Source organism: Meleagris gallopavo, chromosome 19 (assembly GCF_000146605.3).
Source record: "Meleagris gallopavo isolate NT-WF06-2002-E0010 breed Aviagen turkey brand Nicholas breeding stock chromosome 19, Turkey_5.1, whole genome shotgun sequence".
NCBI lineage: Eukaryota > Metazoa > Chordata > Aves > Galliformes > Phasianidae > Meleagris > Meleagris gallopavo.
Genome location: NC_015029.2, coordinates 5388992 through 5401768, shown reverse-complemented (window position 1 = coordinate 5401768; position 12777 = coordinate 5388992). Strand labels below are relative to the sequence as shown.

General features: G+C 52.0%; 1 long non-coding RNA gene across 2 annotated transcripts in view; it reads right to left on the bottom strand.

Annotated features, from left to right (window-relative positions):
• LOC104913676 overlaps positions 1–12777 on the bottom strand; it is an 81787-nt gene that overhangs the window by 52689 nt on the left and 16321 nt on the right. Inside the window, exons 4-6 of one of the 2 annotated variants that reach the window (XR_004161660.1) lie at positions 12416–12474; positions 10787–10866; positions 6868–9944 (exon numbers count right to left, since the gene is read on the bottom strand). This is a non-coding gene — a long non-coding RNA (uncharacterized LOC104913676). The remainder of the gene's footprint in view (positions 1–6867; positions 9945–10786; positions 10867–12415; positions 12475–12777) is intronic. The other variant, XR_004161661.1, reaches the window with a different exon arrangement.

Below are 12777 nucleotides of genomic sequence, written 5' to 3'. Positions count from 1 at the left end.
TGTCCCCCCAGCCCTGGGGCACTCTCTGGTGGCTGGGCTCCAGGGACGATTGCTCTGGAATTTCACAAGCGGTCGAGAGCCCCAGAAGGAGGTGCCAAAATGACAGTAAAGCCCATGGGAACGGGCAGCCTGTTGCAATAGAGGGACAAGTGACAGTGACAAACCTTTCCTTGTGTGTGCCCAACAAAGGCACAGCAGAAGCCCAGTGGCCGTTCTTCCTGCAGCCACTCCTCTCCAAAACACATTTCAGCCTTTGCTCCCCTCTTCCAAAACATCTGACCGCCTTCAATTCTGCCTTGTGCTGCTGTAGTGAGGGAAGGGCTCCTGCTTTCTGATTACTGATGAGGAGCCAACATCCAAAAAAAGCCCACAGAACCAAGGCAGACTGAGTTTGCGGTGAGAGGCCATAGCTTTTATCAGGCCAACTGACAGAGCTGGAAAAACAGCAGGCTGTATTTGGGGCACAACTGGCTTTCTTCAGGGTCTGCCTGTGTTGTATACAGGAGAAGCCCACGGAGCAGACAGGGTGTTCCTAGGCTGCACCCCAAATTAAAAACACCACTGGTGAAGAGCTGGAAAAAAAAACAATGAGTTCAAACAGGCAGGCAGCAGAGAGGGGGATTTCCAAAAAGGTGGGGAAGAAATCATCAAAGCAAGCTTTCCAAAGGGCTGCACGCGTGGGGTTCTCTTTGGGCAGGGAAAGCCTTCCAAGATCTGACTCCAGAACAACTTCAGACGTCAATGCATGAAGCTGCCTTGGTCCCTGCTCCTGCAGCGGTCTGGGCAGGCAGGTGGCTCTGCAGGGGTTAAGAACAAAGCACAGTGGCAGCTCTGAACCTTCTGTCCTTTTTACACAACGCTCTCATCGCAAAGAAGCCATAAAGCAGAACTATTTTAACTCTTCTTTAGAGCAGAGAGGAGCATGGGAGGGACTCAGCGCGAGAAGAGTTAAGCCTCGCACCTGAAACACCACCACTTGATCCTTCATCAACCAACAGCCAGGCAGAAAGACTTCAGGTTTTATCCCAGGTCACTGCTGGAGAATGGAGACATCATCTACATCAGATGTTTGGGGGTCAGGCACTCTCTGGGCTTGCTGCCTGGCTGCAGGGATGAAGGTCCCTTCATTTTCAATAAGAGCACAGAGAAGTGTTGGTTTGTTCCCTAATGGCAATCACCATGGAGTTTTGCTCAGCCTTGCTCCTCATACCTAAGTACAGCTGAGGCTGTCAACAAATTCACAGGTCTTCTACTGTGCTTGTCCTCTAACTGCCCCAAGAAGAGAGGCAGCACTTATCTGTGCTTCACAGACAGGTCACCGGAGGCAGAGAGACAAAGCCCCAGCTTCCCTCTGCTTCAGAGAGCCAGGGTTGGGGATTTCATGGTGTCCAGGCACCTGAACCTAAGTCCAAGGTAAGGAATAAGGAACCAACCCTAAAATCCCAGAATCTGGGCATGGAGCCCTGGCTGCAGTCCCCCTCACTGAGTCCCAGCTAGCTGGGATTGCTCTCTGAGGTCTCATCCCAGCCTTGGTGCTCTGGATTGTCGCAGAGGAGCAGTTTGTGCTGCTCGCAGAACAAAACTCAGCCTTCTGATACCTTTGGCACTTCCTCCATGAGTTGCTTTGAAGATTAAAGCCAGAGCCTTGGCTTTGGGAGCTGATGGGAAGCCAGTGGAGCAGCTGGAGCTCCCGGTGGCCTGGCCCTTTGGGGCAGCACATGGTCCTGCTCTGCACCAGCTGCTCCACCACTGCACTGCTTCCACTCTCAGCTTCTGCTCTGAGTCACGGCAATGCAGCCAGCTTGAATCAAGCATCAGGATCGATACAGCAACAATCATTCCCAGGTTGGAAGGGATAAGGCAGCATTTTTTGAAAACAGGTGTTGCCTGGTCTTTGCAGCTAGCAAAGAGGCATACAGGACTGGGACACACACAGTATCAGCCCTCCTGCTCCTCATTCCATTGTCCCTCCCCAGTGCCCTGCAGTGCTGCTTGGCTTGGGGACAATGGGCAGCAGCAGGAGTGATGTCTCCTGGGGGTAAGAAGGCACTAGGAGGGTTGAAATCATGAGTAGCCTTGGTGGGAGGCAGGGTAGAAATACAGTAGCATATTTTTTTATTTATCTGTGTATTTTTCACTGGAACCCCAGTCTTAGGCACTGCATGTCCACAAACACACATGGCAAAAGAACCATTTTTGGTCTAATCAGTACTGATTACTCTGCCTGCAGAATCCTGCACAGAACTCAGCCTCAAGGTGCTCACCAAGACATCCATCCCCTTGACCACGTCCTGGCTCTCCCAGCCAGATCAGCACGGCTGGATTTCTCCAGCCTCCAGCCCCCAGCCCTGCAGCATCCACCAGCACAGCTCCCTTTGCCCAAATCTCTCCAGCCGCTCTGCAGACTGCCAACAGAAAGGCACGTGGACCACGAAAAGCTACAGTCGAGCTGAATCCCCAAATGAGGGAGGAGATCCACGCCTGACAAACTTGCATCCGAAGCATCTCCTTCCAGCAGGAGCTGGGGCACAGGGGCAGCCAGGCACTCTGTGCCGCGAAGTGACATGCATCAAAGTAGCATGTGGCACACTCACAGCCATTCTATTAATTTAAGTTAATTTCCTGCAGTTCTGTCTTAGTTTTCCAGCAGATTCGGGACTTAAAGGTTAAAGCGTAACCTTGTCTCGGTAGCTTGCTATTCGCTCCATGCAAATGTCTACCTACAGCCTGGTAATTACATGCATTTCCAAAGAGCCAATCCGCCGTCAGCTTGACAGATACTGATCTTCCCGTTTTATTTTTAGCTCTGTGCTTCCCCCTCTAGATGCAAAAAAAATTCTGTTTGTTCCATCTCTGCTACAGCCTCTTTTTTCCCCAGCTCACCAGCAAGCTCCTGCCTGAGCCAGGCTGCAGCCAGCAGTGGCACGGGGCTCCTGGCAGGACATTGTCCCCACGCAGGGGGACAGCGGGTGGCAGGGCCTTCGGGGCCACTGGGGAAATTCGTCTCCTTTGGCAATGAGGGTGTTTAAATGGGGAACTCAAGGGAGACGTGGAGCTGCATGCACACACGTGCTAGCTCGATGCAGGGGAACTGGGCACTTTCTTTCTGGGACTTCTCCAGCACACACACATCCCGTGGATAAAGAGGGGACAAATCTGGCCAAACCCAGCTACATGCTCCTGGCTGCAAGACCAGGATCTGTTTGCCACCCAGAGAGAGGATGGTGGGCACAGCAGAGGTCAGCCACGTGCACATGAGGTTCTGGTGATTTGCAGCCCCTAAAATGGGCACGTGTGAGAATTAGCACATGTGGTGCCATTGATGACATCATGCTGCCCTCCTCCATGAACTGCTCTGGTGGCTTTGGGGTGTCCTGCAGAAGTTTTGCCCCATCTGCCTGTCCCCCACCAAAGAGAAGCCCAAGAAGGTGAAGAGGGTGGCTGTTAATCAAAAGATCGGGAGAAACAGGGATCGGGTTCTTCTTATTTCCCTTTCTTTTTGGAAAGAGTCACTGGAGTGGAGATGGGTTGGGCTTTGAGGGGTGAGGTCTGCATGCCTCTCTCTCTCTCGAATGCATATTTCACATTTAAACCAGAACAGACTCGCAGAAACTTTACTCACATGGAGAAAAAAAGACACTGAGCCTCAGCAGCAGCACACTCAGAGTAGGCTGGCTGTTGGACCACGGCACGGAGACCAAACCCATCATAGGCAATGCTGACCCTCAGGAACAGCTCTGGGGCTGGACACAGCAGAGAAAGGAAGCCTGGATGCAAGGAAGCCACATAATAAAATGCATGAGACAAACAGCTGAAGAGAAAGGGAAGGGAAAAAAAAGGAGGAGCAGGGGTGGGTAAAGCAGAGGGAAGGTTTGAGAGGCAGCTGCAAAAAGTGAAAGACAGCAAAACTGGGTCTGATGCACCCAACATCACCAACACCACCACAATGTGCTCAGCCCTGCGCCGGCCGCAGCTCCGCCACATAGGAGGTCCTCATTATGTCTCATGGCTGCAACTACGGGATTGCTTCTCTGCTTAGACTTGTAGGGACTTCCAGGTTACAGTCTCTTCTGACATCGTGCACAAAGACAGCAAACAACGCTGGAAGATGCCTACAGAAGCCTTCAAACATTTCCAACAGGTGGCTTTAGGTCTGGGCTCCACCATTTCAGTTTTCCCCTCGCACAGCCCATAACCTCAAAGCCCTTCCCACACACCATCAGGGAGCATGAACCATCCCCACGGCTTCCATGGGCTCTGGATGGGGCCATGGGAATACAGAGAACGCACCCATCCCCATCGCAGAGTGGGAAGAGCTGATGAATGCAACGAAGCTATTTATTTAACAGCCCACACGCTCAGAATCGAGCTCAGCTCCCCAATCCCCATCCTTCTGCACAAAAACAAATAGATAAATGAACAAACAGACCTGCTTTCTGCTGAGGAGGGGTTGGGGAGCTCCAGGGGAGCTCTGCCACCCACCGTACCTCCAAGCCCCGCACCGACACCAGCAGGGCAGAGCTCCATCAGAGCCAGTTCCTCCGATGCCAGTGAGTTTCGCCAAAGGGATTCAGGGCAAGCAGTGAGCAGAGGCTGGTGTGAGCCTACCCCTTCGCCACGTTCCTGCGAAACATCTTTAAATCTCAGAGCTTTGCATAATCACATTTTAAACGATTCAAACCTGGCACTGCCAGCGTTCCTTTTGCACGTTGCTTTCTTGCTGCTGGCTCGTTTGTGGTTGTTGGTTTTTTTTCAACCGACACAGCCTCCTTTCACCATACAGCCTCCATTTTCCTTTGTGCGATTTAATCATGCTGTTCCCACCTCAGCTTGATTTCTAAAGGCCGGGTACCCCCCGGCCTTTTTCCACGCACAAGGGAACAGAGGCCATATAACGGAGGCAGCACCCAGCTCCCATCTAGGCAGCTCTGCAAGCAGCAGCAGAACCCATCGCCATCACTCTTTTAACCTCTCCTCCCACGCTCATCCCTCAGGCTCTGTGTCATTGTGGTGCTTTTCTCCAAATCCCTTCCCAGTGGGTTTACACTTGAATGTCATTGCAGTGCCCAAGCTTGGGCACTGGGAAACAGTGCTGCGAGCACAAGCAGGAGAGAAAGAACAAGGGGAGTGTCTCCAGGGCTGCCTGACACGTGGCCTCAGCATCTGTTGCCCCCAAAATATCAAAAGGCTTTTACACAAGGAATGCACAGCAGAAGGTTTTAGCTTCTCTGCAACCAGAGCTGGCTCCAGAGCTGGGTCCCCACCAACACTATTTTGGCCAGGGCTTATCCCAGGCACAAGAGGCCATTTCTTCCAAGGCTCTCAGCTCTTCAGCTGTAGGGTCCCCCTTGGAGCTCCATTTTCTATGTCACGTGGCTATTTCTGCCCTCTCACAGCCAACCTTCCCAGGCTTTCTCTGCATGTCTTTCCTCCTCGATAATTTTCATTCTCTGCCTTTCTGAAACTAATGAACACATCCAGCAGCATACAGGAAGGACTGGAACAGTCACAGGGACTAAAAGGAGCAAAATCATACCCTGAAGGGTGGCACACAGTGAGTGCTCCCCAACCCTCAGCTTCCCTCTACCCACCTGCAGCTCTCCTTTCCAGCACTCCCTGCAATAGGACCACACTTCCCCAGTGCCATCCCCAGCCCTTCACAAGACACTCTCACCATGAGGACAGATGGAAATGACTCAGACCAACCTGTTGTTATCCTCCTTTGCACCCCCCTTGCTGCCCAGTCCCAGTCAGACTCATGGAGTCATCGCAAATTTCCCCCTCTGCTCTCGCCCTGCTCTGCTGTTCCCCATGGCGTTGCTGTTCCCTCATGGGCTGCTTGTCTATTTCGGAGCCCCTGATTGTATCTGACAAGGTCTCCTAATTGTCTCCACTGATTTTACCAGAGACTGATTTTAAAAGCAGCTCAGTAACTTCGTCACTTCTATATCATTGCTGAATTCAGCTTCCTCATTTATTAATGGGTCTTCTCTGGCTCTTTCTCCCCTGATATGTTTGCCAAATCCCTTTTTATTTCTCTTAACCCCTTTGGCTAACATTAACAAGCAAAAACTCAGTAATATTTGATATTATATGTGTATAAATAAAAGCAGGAAAAGATCTTATTCACTCCTGTTATAGCTACTAAAGCAGGCCTAGGGCTCTGCAATAGCAGCTTTACTGCATACATTAAATATCTCCATTACTTTATTAATGTGCAGAACATTGGTATTTTATTGGATAGTTTGGTTATTTACCTTGTAAAGTAACATGCATCACAAAGTACAAAAAGAGGGTGTTTAGTTCATCCTCCTGATGTCTGCACCTCTACAAACCGAATCAACACAAGACTACCAAACCCCAACCCCAGGTGCTATAAATGAGTTTGCTTTCTTTTCCAATAGTTGGGAAGGAGAGGGAAGAACAGCAGAAGCATCACTCACTGCTAGGAACAGCCTCCTGGTGCCAGCTTCATGGAATCATAGTGTCATTAATTATGGTTGAAGATTTCCAAGATGGCCAAATCCAACCCCAACCCATCCCCACCATGCCTGTTGAGCTTCACCCAGCCCATAGCCAGCAGAGGGAGAAGCAAAAACTAGAACAAACTAAAAGCCAATGCAAAAGAAGGAATTCTCTGTCTTTCATATCTTCAGAGACATCTCATCCGCGGTTCAAACAGTACACCAACCAGTCAGCAAAATGGTAACGGTCAGACCCACTCAGTGAACAAAAAACACCTCTGAAAGTCCTTCAGAAAGAAATTCCAAAAGGACTTTAAAAAGAATTAACCTAATCTGGATAAATCAAGTCATCCTTTATGAAAGAGGCTGGCTTCCCAGCTCCATGGACTGGGTTTTTATTTACCTTGCTTTAAATCGCTGCCTCAAAGACTCCCCAACCTGGGCACCCAGCACCCGTTCTGGTTCCCCACAGAGTGAAGACGAGCAGCAAAATGCAGAAGGAGCTCCTGGAGGCTCCCATCCCCACAGCTCAGCATTACAGCTTCCTTGGGCCTCTCAAGGGGGGTGGGGTCCTGTGGGAGCAGCAATGGGACAAGCGGGACGGGCGGAGGGAGTGCATTTTGGAGCTGTGGGACATCTGCACTGAGTGCTCAAGCAAAAATTCACAGCATTTGCTTTTCTGGCATAAGGAGAGAAAACGCAGAGGGAGAACCCAAAAATGGGCACATGGGGCTCAGCACGTCAGCTTACCCCTCTCCAAGCAGTGCTGGTCCTGAGGGGATGGAGAGGTGACAGGAGGTGGCACATGTGGGACAAAGCCCTTCCCAAGGGGCCACGGTGCAGTGCAGGGATGAGTGTGAGGAGAAAGGATGCTCAGACCCCACCTGTTCTATGCACAGGACAGAGGGGCAGGGTGGTCACCCCAAAGCAGGGCTGAGGGCACAAATGATAATTCCATCCCTGCTTTCCCCCCTGCACACATTCCCAGCTCCTTTTTTGAGGGCACATTCCTACATTCCTATCCCCTTCCCCACATCATCCTCAGTCACGCTCCCTTCTTTAAGCATCCAGCTTCCTCCCACCCACCTGTTTTTAAACCCAGCCAAGCCAGAGCAGGGGCCCAGATCTCCTCTTTTATTTTTTTCCTGGGGGCTGTGATTTGGGGCAAGACGGGGAACAGAAGCACCTGCTGAGCTCCCGTGGAGCGCCGGCAGCCGGAGCAGAGCGAGGGCGGGAGAGCAGCTCCCCTTGCAAAGTCTGTCCTGTGCTGTCTAATAACACAAGGTGTCATTGTATACCCAAATCAGTGCCTGGAGCTTTATTTATAACAACTGAAACACAAAACCCAGCAGGCCAGAAGCGGCGGAGGGAGCGGGAGAGCAGAGAGGGCAGGGAAGCAGCCGGGCGAAATCTCCTGATTTAGTGGGATTTGCCTTGAGATTTTAAAGCTGGATTGAAGCAGGGAGGATGTGAGGGGCCACGGGTGGAAGAAGGAGAGATGGGAAGGAGGGAAGAGCAAGCTGGCGCTGTGCTGTGGCTGCAGCAGGGGCCATGGGAGTGCTTTGATTGCAGCCCCCACCACCCAGCAGAGGGAGATGGGGACCCAGCTCCCCTGGGACTCCTGTGCTTTTACAGCTATGCTTCTTTAAAGGCCGCTTTGGGCCCTTACCCCAGGAAGAGCACTGCAACTGGTTCCAGAGGTCTCCCTCTCACCCTGGAACAGCCTTCACACCAGTTCTATCTGCAAACTTGGTAGGATCCACCAAAGAAGGACTCACCCAGCCCAGAAGGCAGCAGTCCCAGCGCCGCCTCAGACTCAGCCCCAGCACCCACGGCTTGCACGACCCCTCTGCTGTGTGCCCTGACCTCCTGCTGAACTCGGTGGGAGCAGAGGCGGCTCAGCACCCAAAGGTTCCAACCCTGCACTTACAGCATGGGGAGATGCGCTCGCGTCGGGTGGGTCCAGATGTTATCAGCACCCCCAGCAGCTGGCTTGTCTGCTCCCTCGTGCCGGAGGCTCCTGCTGCCTGCGACCGCGTTGGTGGAACAGCTCTCGTGCTCTCCTTCATGGCTCCCGGGCAAAGCCTGGCAGCTTCACCCAAACTCTTTTTCCCCAGCGGCTGCCAAGCATTGTACTGAGCGGGTGAGGTGGGAGCATTTGTCTCCCATTCTTCTGAGTCAGGGTGGAGGTGGGAGGGAAACAGTAAACAGCTGGAGGGGGGAAAGGGGAAGGTAACTTGGTAGGAGCTGCAGCTAGGGATGCCGCTTGGTGTTCACCTCCCGTGCAGACAGATATTTAAATAACCAGGTGCAAAAGCCACTGAAAGTTCAGACTGAGTCAGAGCTTCAAAATTTGACCCATTAACAGGTGAGAGAATGAATAGGCTCATTAAGAGATAAAGCTGAATCTTTTCTTGCAGCTTCTCTTGCAACAAAGGCACCTCTGGTCCAGCTCTGGTCCTGCTGGAGTCAATGGGAGCTGTGTTCCTTGCAACAAGACACAGCCAAGCTACAAGAGAAATTCATAACCAGCACGGGAAACAACTCCCGGCAACTTGACCAAGACTTTAAAACCTCCCTCTCCTCCTACTTCTTCCCAGTATTGGTCTCAGACATTCCCTGACTCCATCTGATGTTCTCTCACTCGTTCTCTCACCCAATGGCAGCAGCCAGCATTGGCCCCACCAGGCTGCCTGCAGAATTCCACTTGCAAAACTGTTGCTCTGCAAATGTGCAAGTAAACTCTGTGAAACAGGCATGTCTGGAATCAGACATTGGCTGGAGAGTAAAATGAGCGTGCCTTCAAACCAGCCTCCACATTTAGCCACGCTGCTGCGCACAGAGCAGCAAAACAAACACTTGGCTTGTTGCACATCCCAGTCGGCACTGGGCTGCTGGTCCTCTCCTCCCCTACAGCAGTGGGGAAAACTGGACAGGACACTCATGGTCCTGGCTGTGTTGGCAATATGAAAACGAGAGCTGTTTTGGGGAACTGCAGGACCTCAGGACATGCAGGTCTGCCCCACAGGGGCAGTTTCTCAACGCAGACAGGCAGAGTGAGCAATGCATCAATCCCACATCAAGTCAAGGGGCTGGACCTTGGGACCCCTCAGCCCACACAAAGGCATCATCATTGTTGCAGAACAGGGCTCAGAAAGGTTGAGCATTACTGGAAATTTCTGGTATTCAGGTTATTTCAGAAGGCTTTGTCCTATACAGGAGGGCAGGATTTTTCTTTGTAAGTCTTTGTGTACAGGAAAAAATATCTCCTTTCAATCTCTGAGCTTGCCATCCCATGTCCATGTCCCACCAGAGTAAACCACTGTGCAGAGTCTTTTCTGAGATGAGTTTTTACTCCATTTTGCTTTCCTGAGAAGGCTGGGCTCTATTGGCAGGTGGGCAGTACGAAGGCAGATCCCCATGTGAGATCACAGCTCTGCTGCCACCATCTCACAGCTGTTTCCCAGTTCCATGCAGTACCTGTGAGAAACACCAGATCCAGAGGGTGTTGCTTCCCCAGGACAATTTGGCTGTGTTCAAACCGCGACCTCCAGGAACCAGATTAATTACAGAGATGTTGAGCATGACTTTGTCTGCAGGGGCAAGTCATGTTTGACATCCCTGCCAGCTGGTTTCAGGGCTGGAGCATGAGAGCAACCTGAAGATTTCTCCCTGTGCTGTTTACCAGCACAACTCATTGACAGTGCAGGTTTTGGGGAGAACAGCCTGCAGCAAAGCCTCAGCAAGCAAAGCCTCACACCTGAGCAGCCACACACTGGGCAGAGAGAAGCTGCATTGCAGTGCCGCGCTGACACACAGCATTTGAAGCAGTTGCCATTAAGCAATGACCAAGTTTCATGGAGCATCCAAGCAGGGGATGGCTTAACCTATTTTTTTTAACACAGTTCAGGAGATCTCCTTAGAGAAAGGTAGCGCGTCTCACACATGAAACAGCATGTTCCCCATCCTGATCCACTGATTTTAGCTAGCATGCAAAAACCTGATATGGTTTCTCACCTGCTGACGGGTCCAGACTGTGGGAGGATCATACAGTCTGTTCCACAGTCCCAGATGGCCCTAAAAGCCAGAGCAGGGGTTCCCCAAAGGGGCAGCCTCCCTACCCCCCTGCACTTGGCTGCCTGCTGCCCACCTCCTCCCACTGTAGGGCTCTGCCTCCAGAACTCAGAAACAAAACAACAAAAAGACAAACTGAACTTTGAGGCCAAAAAGGGTTTTGAAGCAAAAGGGAAGGGGGTTGGGTAAGGAAGGAATCTGAAGTTGTCTCACTTGGAAATACCCGAGCGCTTCAGAAATGTACGTACATGTTTGACTTCCTGCTGTCTTTCCAGGAAACTGCTTGGGAACAGCAAAGTGACACCAAAAGGAGCCCAATGACATTTCCCTGCACAAAGTAAAAACAGTCTTGAGCTTAATGCAAATAGGCCCATGTGTAAAATATTCCCCTCCTTGGAGGTAGGTGCTGTGGGGTTTGGAGCTCCATGCAGACAAGTGGGGCGAGAGAGGTTTGAGATACAAACCAATCCAGCACTTTTGCCCTTTGGATGACTTCAAAACCAATCTGTAAACTTTCTCCATGGTATTTCAAACACTCCTAAGGACACAGACTAAAACTGGGTTTCATTTTGTTCAACAGAAGTGACCGTGACGTTTTCACGACAAGGAAAATAAATCGGAGGGGATAATCTTATTTTTCAATAAAGGTTGTGTACTTTTCAGGAAACCAGGCTTCTTCCCAAGCTGCTCCCATGCACACAGAAGAACTGCAATCAGCTCTGAGAAAGAATGCTCCTGCCACACATCTCACAGGGACCAGTCTGGGTCCTGCTGATGAGATGCCCAAACTAGGAGCAGTCCTGGCCCTTCTCATCCAGCCTCAGTAGAGCAAAACCTTTGCTGCTGCAAAAGGTGACTTATAGGTGGTTGGGTTGGAAGGTACATAGAGATAATTTTGTTCCAACCCCAGTGGGTGGCAACCAGTCACCAGGTCATGTTGCCCAGGGCCCCATGCAGACTGGTCTTGAGCATTTCCAGGGATGGGGCATCCATAGAATCATAAAACTGAACCACAGAATCATTCAGGTTGAAAAAGATCCCCAAGTCCAACCCCAATCCACCCCCCATGGCCACTGACATATCCCTCAGTGCCACATCTCCACTGGAACACCTCCTGGACAGTGACTCTACCACTTCCTAGGCAGCTGTGCCAGTGCATCACTGCTCCTTCTGAGAAGATATTTTTTAATAACCAACACAAGGATAGCACAATGTGAGGCCATCACCTCTCATCCTGTTGCCATCCCCTGCGAGCAGAGGCCGACCCCACCTCACCACAACCTCCCCTCAGGGACTGCAGGGAGCGACGATGTCTCCCCACAACCTCTTCTCCACTCTGAACCATCCCAATGCCCTCAGCTGCTCCCACAGCGCTGTGCTCGGACCCACACAGCTCCATGCCCATCTCTGGACACGCTCTGGAGCCTCAATGTCTTCCTTGCAGTGAGGAGCCCAGAACTGAACACAGCACTAAAGAGCAGCCAAGAGATCACCCAGTTCCAACTCCAGTGGGTGGCTGGTTGTCCCACACCAGCTCAGGCTCCCGGGCCCCATCCAGCCTGGCCTTGAGCACCTCCAGGGATGGAGCGTCCACAACCTCTCTGTGCAACTTGCTAATCCTCCAAGGTCTCCCTTCTGTGATGTATAAGAGGAAGGCAATATCAAAACTATGGACATGACGCCTCAATCCCTAAAACTGCTGACTCAGTCCAGGACCGGCTCAGCTCAAGTCCTGCTGCCCTGTGCCCACAGCAACCGGCCCTCTCCCACACATCCCCCTCCGATCCACCCGGCACTCCTCCTGCTGCCTGCACAAAATGGCGGTTGGAGCAGACAGGCCAGGTGGCTGTGAAGCGTGCCAAGCAGCTCTGCCTCACCTGCATCGACTTGTTGAGGGGAAGCCGTGTCTGCCCTTTCTTGTCGGGCTTTCATCTGCCTGGGGAGAAGGGAGAAAAGGGAACGGGGAAGGGTAAACACGGCTGAGGCAGCTGCAAGTCCCAGCAGCTGAAGGGCTGAGCAGGTGATTCAGAGCGCGGGGCCTGCAGACACCCTGCCTGCTGCTCCCAGCGCCGTCCTGCTGCATCAGTGCAGCCCTACCAGCCCCCCTGCCCAGCTGTGCCACCGACCCATCGCCGGGCACAGAGAGGAGCCTGGCTCAGCCAGGCAGAATCTCACATCCTTCCATACCTCCATCAACCTATCCACAACCCAAAAGAAAGGAAAGATCTTGGTGAATTCG